General features: G+C 46.0%; 1 long non-coding RNA gene across 2 annotated transcripts in view; it reads right to left on the bottom strand.

Moving 5' to 3' along the window:
• Positions 1-10241: 10241 nt before the first annotated feature.
• LOC308338050 overlaps positions 10242-12770 on the bottom strand; it is a 155075-nt gene continuing 152546 nt past the window's right edge. The window contains exon 6 of one of the 2 annotated variants that reach the window (XR_013966363.1): positions 10242-12655. This is a non-coding gene — a long non-coding RNA (uncharacterized lncRNA). The remainder of the gene's footprint in view (positions 12656-12770) is intronic. The other variant, XR_013966364.1, reaches the window with a different exon arrangement.

Below are 12770 nucleotides of genomic sequence, written 5' to 3'. Positions count from 1 at the left end.
GAGTTCGAGAGAGGGCTTCCCCCAAACTTAGCCACCTCGCTCTGGATGCAATTCGACTCCCTCCAACACCTCCACTGGGCCTTTCTGGTAACCCCACGGCGAAACCACCCCCTGCTCCTTAGTTCTCCAAAGCACCCCGGCACATTCGGAGCCTTCGCGGCTGCAGCCCCCACCCCCATACCCCGAGTCACGGGTTCAGCAAGGGCACGGCGAGCGTGCGGGGCTGTGGCGCGGGGAAGGGCAGCCCCCGCGTCCCCCGGGGAGCTCCGCGAGGCCGGCTCTGCCCGCTGTCCACCGGTCCCGCGCTGCAGCCCGCGTTCCCCAGAGTGCGCCCCGGGCCGGCCACCCCGCCCAGAGGGCGCACACTTACGTCTCTCGTCCTCCCCGGCGGCAGCGTCGGCAAAGTTCCCGGGGCGCGAGCGAGTGTGCGCGGCTCCGGCCTGGGGGGTGCGGGAGGCGGGGCGGGCGGCGGTGGAGGAGGGTCGGGGTGGCCGGGGGCGCCCGGTCCCCGGCCCCACGCCCGCGCGTCTCCCGTGGCCTGGCCGGCCGGCGTGCAGCCGCACCGACACCTACACCGGCACGGACGCCGACACCGACACCCCGACACCCGCGCCGGCTGCGACCCCGGAGGCTCCGGCGGGGAGGCCGCGGGTGTGGCCCGGCAGCAGAGGTTTTTTGGAATGCAGGGTGTGGCCCTCTAACACAGCGAAAAAGAAATGAGTCAGCCCGTGGAGCCTGACCAATAAGCGTGTTCACTGGCGGCTAAGGCGGAACTTTCCTGTCTTGATTTATATCAGCCCTTAAAAAAGAAGTTGTTTGTTTTGCTCCCCCCTCAAACTTTAGCCTTTAGCAACTTCCAAGAAAACAGCAGATGGCTCTGTAAAAACTCTTTCAAAACAAGAATTAATCTCGTCATGACACACTTGATCCGTGGATGGAGGTTAATTTCTGTTGCTTTCAGAAAAAGTTCCTGAGTTAGGCTGCGATTCTGGATGTACTGAGCAGGGGGCCTGGCTTCCCAGCAGATTCAGATCGGACCTCTGACACGGAATGACCTTGGGCAAAGTACCTGGAAGGGGGAGGGGTAGTGATAAAATGCCCACCTGACATAGTCTGGGGGACAGCTTATACGTAATACTACACGCAAAGCACTGGGCACGGCGCTCCACGTACAGCGGGCGCGCACACAACGCTGTCTTGCCCCTAGAAGTTCTAAATCGACCTTCAAAAACTAGGACAAACTAGCTTATCATTTTTTAAAATTATTTTTGATGTTAAAATATCCAAATAATTTTAAAGCTGAAGTAGTACTTTAGTGTTGTGTGGTCTGAGTCCTTTATTTAAGTGGTAAAAAAAAAATAAATAAAAATAAGGATAAATTAAAGAAACTTCTGGTTTAGGATTTTTGGGTTTGGTGTTCCTACTATACAACAGGAATTTTACCACACACACACACACACACACAAAAGGCTTAAAATTGAAACGATTTCGTTTATGCCATAGTAAACCAATTTTTAAAAAGAGTGATTTTGCAAATACTCCATGTGGGTTACTGTGCCCTAACCATTATTGTGGAATAAAAATACAGGAAAGTTTAGGTAACTGGGAATTGGCAAATCACAGAAGACTCAAGAATGGCTAAGTCCCGTGGACCAGTTAAGAAATGAGTTGATGGCTAGTGGGGGTAGAGAATTTTAGCAGAGGAATAATTTTTTTTTTTAAGTTAAAAATTAAACCTTCTTGGCTTTGGAGATAATCTCCTGAGTTTAACTTCCTTGTATTTTTTAAGAACCAATCATTCATTCTATAGGCCAAAAATTCTTCAAAATACTCAACTAACCAAAGATCAGATCGAAAGTGAGATCAAAAGGCTCTTTCTAAAATGGGATTTTCTGTAAACCATTATGGAAGAGTGGAAAGAGCACTAAGCCAGGAGTCCAGAGCTCCCGCCCTAATCCCAGCTGTGCCCATATGCGACCAGGAGCGTGGCGCTAAGTCACTGCTTCATCTCTCTGAAGGGCTCTAAGAGTTCTTCCACCCGAAAGTCTAATTTATGGTCAAAAAGGGCAGGTGCAAGGTAAGCCTATGACCTCACATTTATCCTTAGCAACAGGCATAATATTGGCCCATAGTCTAGATGATGGAGCTGAAAATTTCCCTTGGCTCACAGAAAGGTAATCTCATTGTCCTAGATGCTTTAAGTTAAATTCTACACTCATCTGAGCTCTCTCTCTCCCAACCTCTCTCTCTCGAATTCACTATCAACAGGTATGACGACAGCCTCCCACTGTGTCTCCCATATCTCTACCATTCTTCCCATTCCCCCACGCCAGGTCACCAAGGCTGAGTGTCCCCTGACTGCGGTTCCAGCTGCCAGGTCTTCTGTGCTCCCAATGCATCATCACCATCACAGGATAAATACGACAGCCCCATGTGCCACCATGTCATAAACCTTCCCTCTCACTATCAATTAAATAGCTTTGGTTTTATAGCAGATATCAAAAGGAAAACATCTGCTTTGTAGGCAACTTTCCTCAAACATTCATGCAAATTAATATGTATTTTTAAGGACCGTGATTTTCTATTTATAGACCTATTATCACTGATCATACTGGTCAAACTGATCATATGTTGGCTGTTATGCCAAGGACAGTGGCTCTTTTATACGGGAAGGCTGTATATGTATACGTATATATGCATATATATAATATACATATATATAGTTGTGTGTGCACACAACTCAGGAAACTTACACCTGCAGTGGGAAAAATGCGATTGTCTGCATGGGTAGACATAAGGAGATACACTGAGATACAGGAAAGAGGAAGGGTAAGGGAGCCATCCAGAAAAGGGAGAGATGATTTACTTTGTTTCTACTGCCTAGGATCCAGTCAAGCTTAAAATTCACAGAATGGGTGCTCTGTCCGGAAGAAGGGCTTCATACATATGTCTACCTGCAATCATTAACTCAAACCATTTGAAAGATGTTTACAATAAACCTGATGCTTCCAAAGTAGGGACACAGCTGCCAATGTTGCTACAATGTACTATTTCTAGGATGTCTTTTTTGCCTACAGTACCAAACTATCAGGCTATGGTTGTATAGTTCAGAAGAAGTGACAATGTGCCCATGGGCCCAATGCCATGATGTTCAGGCAGCAAATGCTGGCCTCCACCTTTCCAACCCCCATCGTCCACCTTAAAAACCCTCCATTAAGTAAGGCAACTAGTCTACTTGTTCCCCTAAAGCACGGGGCTCAGTACGACCTCCACATGGAGGCCCACACCACAGCTCCTGGCTGTAGACCTTCTCTCACTCTCCATACTAATGGTGACCTTCCAGACCCTTCCTCTTCCTGGAACCCTCCCCACTGACTCAGGCCTTGAAGAACTCCTTTCCTCCAAATGCCTACAGACCTCCTTCTTCACACCTCCATCTCAACACAGACTTACACAACCTTAGCATCTTCCTTCCATTTGCGATCCCTCCCCTGACCCTTCTCTCTGGCCAGATGATAAAAGTCCATCTGAGGAAGAGACTGTGTCTCAAAGGCTTTGAGTCCCCCTGACCCAGGACCCAGCTGAACACAAAGTCTGATATAAATGATGGTCCAGGTCAACAACAGCCACAAAGGAGAAAGGACCATGTTCCTTCTGCCGGCTGATACCTCAAGGAGAAGCACATACTATAGCTGTTCAGACCGGCTGGCACACAGAACTCAAGTGGTGGATGTGTTTCTTTGCTCTCGCTGACACGTTCCAACAATACAGAATGCTACTAGTGAGAGAGCAAGTCGGATACTTCCTAGAGGGAAGCAGAGTTTACAAAAGAGTGTCATCACAAAAAATCTCAGTTCCCCCAACACTAACCCACTGGAGAAAACAAAGGCATTAAGTCATTTTCTCTTCCCCTTCTAGTAAGGCACACATACTCACACATGTGGCAGTCCTGCCAAAGCACCAATCCCTCCTGAAAGAGAAACGGCTCTCTCCATGTACACGGGAGAGCCACGAACATCTACTCTTTGCCCACTAGTGCTCCTTGCTACCAACGGTAGCACAAGGCAGTTCTTCAAGGCAATCTGTGACTACTAGAACCGTATTATGTATTTGTTTCATACAGTTTAAAAGCACACATTGTAAGATGTTTGCATTAGGGCAAACTCCTATCGACTCATTTTTCTAAGTTTTTATTTTAATCACCCAGAGTTCATCACAAGTGCACTCCTTCATCCCTATCACCCGTTTCCCCCTTCCCCCACCCACCTCCCCTCTGGTAACCCTCAGTCTGTTCTATAAGTCAATATCTCTCTCTTATCTCTCTCTCTCTCACACACACACACACACACAGAGTCACTAGTATCCTCTGATTAGTGCTAATACATTTCTGCTTTTATGACATAGGAATAAACAGTGCCATTGTTCTCGAAAAGCTATGTCATAAACCAGCTGTCCCACTATGTAATTATATTTATTATAATTGCCATGACAAAGACACAACTTCTTACATATGCCAAGTCTAAACAGATGAATTAGTCACCACTCTCTAGCTTGCAGGGTGACAGAAATGGCACTTGCGGCATCCCCAGTAAAGGCAAGGTGGGCACATGATGGAATGAGCACTGGGTGTTACGCAAGACTGATGAGCCACTGACCTCTGTCTCTGAAACCAATAATATATTATATGTTAAGTAATTGAATTTAAATTTGGAAATAAATAAATATTTAAAATTTTAAAAATAAATCAGTAAGAGCAAGGGGGAACGCGCTGACTCCGCGTGACCCAGCAAGAGGAAAGCCACAGGGGTAGCTGGGTTTTAGGACCAACGGGATGTGACCCCCACCAGAACCTGATGGCAGATCTGCTTCTACAGACTGGTTCCATTCTCCCTTCCTGAAACCTTCTTCCCCTTAACTCCCAGCTCTGCCACCAAGAGGACCTATTCCACAGCTGTAATTGTAAAGACCCTCAGGGAAGACTCACACTGTTTCCGCGTGGGCCATGTGTCCACCCAGAGGTCAAGGTCTCCCCTCTGGCCACAGGTCTATACTAGAACTACCTAGCTGGGTTGACAGGAAGAGCAGTAAGGTCTCCAAGTGAGTTTACTTCCCCGAAGTAGAAAGGAGGGCTCATTTGCCCCCCAAAACACCACCACCTATCAAGAAATCCCATTTTATGTCCGAGCAAAAGGTTATCTAAACAGCCCTCAGCGTGGTAATAAATTACATTCTAGAAGTTCACTTCTGAGGTCTGAAATAAATGAAGTCTCATGTGGCACTTGAAATGCATTTCACTGGAGACAAACGTGCACACGGGCTTCTCTGGCCAGGCTTTAAAAGCCTATTTAACTTATGATTGATCTCAAGTATAATGTTAATGATATTTCTAATACTGCACTCAAACCTCCTTCTTAACACTGTTCCTATGGGAAACTGTATTTGAAATTCCACCCAGAACAAGCAAAAAACCCGCTCAGTTTAATTCACTAAGGATCCAGTCACAACCGTGCCTTCTGCTGCGCACACGCTAATTCCCGTCTGTTGTGTACACAACACAGTGAGGTAGGTGTTAACAGTTGTACCAGGCCCACTGTTAATGGGAGTCAAGAGGGTTTTGAGCTCAAGGTCAACTGCTAAGATGAGCGGAGATGGCTTCAAAGCCATGGACGTCTGAGCCCAAAGCTGGGGCTCTTGTGTCTGATCCCCACAGTCGCCAGGCAGGCCCAGGCTTACAACTGAGGAGACCCGGCTAGCATTTTCAACCCTGTGTAAACACCGAGATCTTCAATCATGGAGCACTGTGTCAAAACTAATGAAGTACTATATGGTGACTAACGTAATAATAATAAAAAACAAAAATACTGAGATTTTCTTACAAAAAAGAGAAAGGACTAGTGGTCAGTCATTGTCAATAACCAGACACTAACTTTCTATATCCTTCCTTTTAAAAAAAAAAAAAAAAAAAAAAGAAAGGTTTTATTTATTTATTCAAGACAGAGACAGAGCACAAGCAGGGGGAGTGGCAGGCAGAGGGAGAAGGAGAAGTAAATTCTCCGCTGAGCAGGAAGCCCGATGCGGGACTCAATCCCAGGACCCTGGGATCATGACCTGAGCCAAAGGCAGATATTTCACCGACTGAGCCACGCAGGCGCCCCTCTATACCCTTCCTAACAGAGGATACTTCTCTGTGGTAGAACAAGAGAAAGTATTTCTCTGACCCCTAAACCGTACTAATAACTATATTTACATGAAGAACCTCTGAAAAATTAAAGGTCAATAAATAGTGTCTTCAAAATAAAATTATTGTGGCCTGTAGAAAAAAGAGACCACTCTTTATTAAAAAGTCCATCTAAGGTATTTTAAAAGAAAATTAAAGTTGTAAAAATAACTGATGTGACACACTTCTGCCAATATAAACACAATGGATGCATTTAACAGCATTCTACACTTAAAAAAAAAAAAACCTTTTTAGCTAGAGTATTTAATACATACAAGAGAATATATTTAATGCTTCTGTAAGGAAAAATAATATTAAAATCAACAATCACGAACCCGTCACCCAACCTTAAGAGTGGACCATTACTGATACACCAGAGCCGTTCCCTGAGTGTTCCTTCCTGTCCGACTGGGGCTGTGCCCCGTCCTTTCTGTGCATGTTGGACAGAAAAGTGTGAAAGTCCTTGGTCCCAAAATGGGACTTGAATAATCAATTAGCCATCTGCCCTTTGAAATCAAAGTGTAGAGGTAGTCAGAAGTAGCACGACAGAAAATCGCTGAATGACTGAGTAGCTAACTCGTGCATCATCTTAGCCCAGAAACTACTAGTTAGACTAGTCAATTCTCCGAGGTCTTGGTTGCACGCCATGGTCCAAAGCCAAGACAAGTCAATAGGAAACATGAAATCAAGAGAGCCCCTGAACACCCGTCAGCTTCTTAGACACGGGATCTGAGATACGACAGGTCAACTCCCAATTATTCCACACAGAGGTAAGGTGTTACTGAGCCCACACAGAACCTTCTCGCATCAGACACCATAAAGGGAAAATGCAAAGGAGCGCTCTGACAATAACCTCCACTTCACACATCATGGAAAAAAGAACCAGTAACTTCAGCAGGGGGTGGGAATCAGCGAAAATGGTCAAGAATTTACTAAGAGTTTATTTTGTTGTAATAACATGTTGTGCAATTTATACTGCAGAGAAAAATTTTCAGATGCGTCATCTGTGAGGTTGAACAGTTCACAACACACGTCCAAAATAAGGCATATACGCTAATCTAGTGGATGAGTCTGTACAAACTGCTTCACTAAGAATGCAAGATGGGAGTAAGAAAGTCTAACATTCAGCAGCAACTAGACAGTGCAGTAAACACAGGCTGAGGAGGAGGGGAGATGAGGGGACATGAGCTTGAGTGACGGAGGTCAATGTCATTCCAAGGGCATCAGAAGGGTGGCGGAGCACAGCCCACCAGTGACCATGTGACACTGGTCTCTGTGACCCAACCATGTGCCCCGTTCCACAGCCGCTGGACACACGGCACACAGTCATGCTGAATTCGAAGAGTCCTGATCCTGGGGCCAGGGCTTGGATTATTTGAAACTAAATGTCCAGACCTTGACCTGGGACATGCGCCCAGAGAGACATGGCAGACGGAGGCCTAATGTAAAGCTTCTGCTGGGAAATGTCATCACTACTCACATTGTTTCAGCCAAAGTAAGTCCTGTGGCCAAGACAGCCCCTGTGGCCAACCCTCACTGGGGTAGGAAAGTATAATTATCCCACAGAGCTGGAGGGTGGGTAGCAAGGAGCAAGTGTTTTCACAACAACGTGATCTACCACAAAGGGAAGAGAAAATGGCTGAGAAGTGTGTTCTTCCCTTCCGTGATGATGAAAGAAGTGATCCTAGGACAGAAAGCCACTCTTCCACATCACCTTGCAGGTCTTAATATGGCCTCACAACCCTCTCAGCCATGTCCTGAGACCTGTCCAACGCCCTAGCAGCCTCTGAACTCCAACACCAAGTCCAGTGTCGCCTCCCCAAACCCAGCCTGGGAGGCCTCTGGTTCACCTGCAAAATGGAGATAATCCTGCCCTCTTCCTGGGAAAACTTTTGAGAAATTAGGTAAAATGATGCATTTAAAACATACAAGTGCATAAAAGCACTTAGTAAACAGAAGACAGTATTATTCTTAAATTATGATACTTGTCTCCTAATCCATATCTTTCCCAACTGTCTTTACATTTTACTCATAGTTTGGTTTTTTTTTAAATATTATTTTTTTAAATTTTATTTATTTGATAGACAGAGATCACAAGTAGACACGGAAGCAGGCAGAGAGAGAGGAAGGAAGCAGGCTCCCTGCTGAGCAGAGAGCCTGATGCATGGCTCCATCCCAGGACTCTGGGATCATGACCTGAGCCGAAGGCAGAGGCTTTAAACCACTGAGCCACCCAGGCGCCCTCATAGTTTGTTGATAAGTATATAAAATAGATGAATTAAAGATGTTTCCTTTGCTTTTCAAAACCACAATTTCCTCTAATCTTACAGTTTCTTCTATACACACACTCTTTCCAGCTTCCATTAATTATTCACTCCCCCAATTTGTTGATTTTTTAAGGCTCTCAAGAAGTTTTGGAAAGCAGAACTATTATCTATTATCTACAACTATTATCTAATTATCTATTATCTGTAGTATCTATTATCTATAGTAATTTCTATTATCTATAGTAATTAATTACTTCTTCCCCAGATAAGGGAACTTAAGGAAAACTGAAGATACTCAGAATCTTCGCTTGAACTAGGCTATAGATTCCAATCTGGCTCCCAACTGAGAATGAATAAAGGGCTTGGCATAGGAGACCCCCATCTTCTACCTACAGCCCCAATTAGCGCTGCTTCTCTGCTCTGGAGAAGCAGAGTTCCAGCCTTTCCCCTAGACTGAAATCATCCTTTCCCACCTCTGCCTCTTTGCTCACGATCTTTCTTCTAGCTGGAATGTTCCCTCAGCACTGCCCCAGCTCTGTTCAAAGACCCTGTCCGTAGAACTGGGAGGTCCACCACAATGCGCGCACAAAGACATCCACCACGGCGCGCTCTACAAGAATGAGAAGTGGAGGACGAGCAAAATGCCCACTCCTGGGGGACTGGTTGGATACACTCCAGGACATGTAACATGTGAAATGCCGTGTAACAGTAAGAAACGGGATGTCGGTATTTACTCATGTGGCATGGTTTCAGCATACTGTCAATCAAATCAGGCATCAAAACAGTATTTAGGACAAACAGTCCATTTTAGGAAGAAAAATGTATGTAACTCGCCCAGGCTGAGAAAGAGCATGGCAGAATACAAACAAACAAACAAACAAATCCCCCGAAACCCAGGTTAATAATGGTAACTCTAGGTAGTGATAACACTGGTGAATTTTTGTTCTTAATAATGTTCACATTTTTAAAGTTCTTTCCAATGAGTAGGGTTAACTTTTGTAATTTTTAAAATAGGTATTTTGATTAAAAGGCACTAATCACTGAATACCCACGGCAAATGTCACCTGCTCCTGAAGGTCTCCTGGACCTCGCCACGCCTTCCACACAGGTAATTTCTCTCTCCTGGTGGTTTCCAGAACAGTTACTGTATCTCTAATGACATCGGCTTTCTGTGTTCAGGCCTGTGTCTGCTCCTGACGTAGAATGAGTCTGTCTTATTTGTACTGGAATTTACCCTCGTAACCCCGACTGCCAAGTACCAAGCACACTACTGAGTGTGCTGATGGCACGCCATCCATGGCTGTGACTTTCCCATGTCTCAGGACCACACACTTGACAGCTGTCTAATCAAACACTCGTCTACACTGGGACGTCCCAAAACAGCAGCAGGTGCCTTCTAGGGAGAGAAATCATAAATCAGAATACTTTATGTGTGGTGAGGTTGTTTGGTCACTTATGTCTCCCAAGTCTGCTTTCACTGCAACCAAAGACACCCTCGTTCATCTTGATTGAGACACAGGTCAATATTTCTTAATCCGGAGGCAAGTGTCTCAGATTTCCATCCATCTGCTTCAGCGTGAAAGGGATAAGAATTGCTTCTGCAATAATCCAAGTCCGTCCCTGACTCCGTAGGAACTATAAATATCTATTGTTTTAGGAGGAAATAAGGGAACTAAATGTCTTAAGCTTATGTAAGTCTACTTCAGGGAATCGACACCACTGAATGTTTTGAAATATCCAAGGCATTTTTTTTTTTTGGTTCAATAAAGAATGTGTTTTGAGAGCTAGGTGGGTGAGATTTAAAATAAAAACAACCACCACAATCTTAGCTGTTACTTAGCAATTTCAGGCTCCAATTGTTCCCTTCGAAAGGGCAAGCCGGCACGCGGAGGAAACACTGTGCTATGGGGTCCAGCGTCCGTTCCGCCCTCCATCTCGCTCCCCAAGACCTTCATCGAGCCAGCGTGAACTTGAAACCGCCCAGATACTGTCCTACTTTGTTTCTCTCTCTGGAGACAAGTCACTTTCATTAAAACTTAATGTCTGAACAAAAGCAAAGCTACATGCTTTTGGTGGGTGAGGAGGAACGCTGGCTGCTGGTCCCCAAAGTGTCCCCACCTGACGCGACGAAGGTTCGAGGGAGTACAGCGAAGGGACAGCTGGACTATCTGCAGCCCAGTCCCCGCACAGCCAGCAAGGGCCCGGGGGAACACGGCCATCACAGAGCCGGGTTAACACACCTAAGAAAAGAGGTTAATGCTTGAAACTACTCTCAGGGCTTCTCAGTTCCAGAACGTGGGCGAGCACGGCAACGGGAGATACCCAGCACAGACACAAAAGCAAACCTTGTTTTGACCAACCCAACCAATGTCGTATCACCAGGGCTGAGACAGATACCTGCAGAACAGTGGCTTCAAGATGCCTTTGCCACAGGAAACCTATAACCAGTGCCGATTTACCAACCCTCCCTCCCCCAGGGCAGACCGTTAGATCCCCGGGGTTTCCAGCAAGCCAGGTGTTCGACACAGCTATCATTAAAAGTTACAGTATATAAACACATGACTGAAATAAATTAGACTAAAAACAAAGAGAAGAAATACTCAAATTCACCGCTTCCTATTTTACTAGGGTTTATGCTCTTGACATTCCTTGCACTCCCGTGTGTGTGGCTGGTATGAAGCGGACGCTGGGGTGCACCTGCCCAGCTTCTTGGCTCCGCTTGCGCTGACCTTGCTGGGGTGGGAAATCAGTCAGGCCGGGAGTGTTCACACCAGAGAAATCAGCAGGCACTGTAACTTTGTCTTCCCTCTGTCCCCCCTCCTATCCCCCTCCCTGCCCTCCATCCTACTCCCCCCACCCCGACTCCTCTCCCTGTCCCCCCTCCCAGGCCAAATCTTTTAATATTTGTCTGCATGGCAGTGCCCGCAGTACTGACCCCCCACAGCCTGATGGAAGCTACAAAGGTCAAGTTGGTCTGTATCAGATTCGGGCTTGTAAACTACACATCATGATGTAAATATAAGGAAGGAAAGCAACCACAGGCGACCCTTGAACCACACTGGGTTCGGACACCCACTTCCCACTCAGTCAAAGATCTGCGTGTAACTCTGAACTCTCCAGAAACTTGACTCCTGATCACGTACCGTGGACTAAAGCCTCGCGGATGACATCGGGGCAATGAATGCGGACCTTATACTCTGCGTATCATACACTGTGTTTTCACCACAAGGTAAGCTGGAGAAAATGTTTCCGAGGAAATCCCAAGGAAGAAAAGATACATTTCAAGGACCAGATGATAAAAAGTCCACGTCCAAGTGGACCTGTTCAAACCGGGGCTGCACGAGGGTCAGCTGTCCTTTCATTGTGGCCCCAAAAGCACCAATCAGAGCGCTGGAGTATGACCCACGGTCTTCCTCTCATGGGAGGGATGACCGAGCCCCCCACACAGAGCTGGAGGGGCTGACAAACTACAACAGAAGTACGAAGGCAAGAATCAGGCCAGGGAATGTCTGACTCGGAAGTATACAATCTTTTCACGTGGCAACCTCTCGTCCCAACATTATCATCATCAAAATGAAACCGGAAGCAACCGCATTTAACTGTCAAATCATCTGCAACCAGTTGTGGCCTCTGTTGTGTAAAAAATGAGACGGACATTGAGGGATGTGGGAAGGGAGCAAAGAGCTCAACTTTATTCATACTCGCCACGTTTACTCATGGGGACTTCCCAAAACGTGCACACCCGAGGTCGGTAAGCCGTGCTGCTCACTGAACCAACGGGAACGAGAATGTCTATTTGCAAAGGGCTAGTCCCAAGTTAATATAAAAGGAGTCCTCCTTTGATCCATTAATTACTCATGCTCTGTCTGCCCAGCTGTGACACCCAACGTAAAAGGACACACCTACCAACACACAAAAACTGCGCAAATGTTAGCATCAATTTTTTGAAGTGTTTGGATATTTACTTTTTAAACATTTTCTCTTTCAGACTTTTAAGCTATCTGATCGAGCTACTCTTCCACCGTCGTCTCTTAGAGAATGTTCACCAGTAAACCAAAGACTTCCAGAGGGCTAACAAAATTTCACTTACTGATTATTTAAAACAATTCTTGTCATCTTGGCTTCCGAGAAGTTACCAGCTTCTCCCACTGCTCCAGCTCACTTCCATCACCTGTCACGAGGAGAAGGGGTCTGGTTAGTCACAGGTCTCCGAAAGACCACTTCTGGATTTCTACATTCGTCTTTTCCTTTCTTTATAACCAAAACAGAGAGAAAAATCTCCTCCT

This window comes from Martes martes (genome assembly GCF_963455335.1).
Source record: "Martes martes genome assembly, contig: scaffold_113, whole genome shotgun sequence".
Lineage (NCBI taxonomy): Eukaryota > Metazoa > Chordata > Mammalia > Carnivora > Mustelidae > Martes > Martes martes.
The sequence above is the reverse complement of the archived record's forward strand: the minus strand, read 5'-3'. Positions and strand labels throughout refer to the sequence as shown.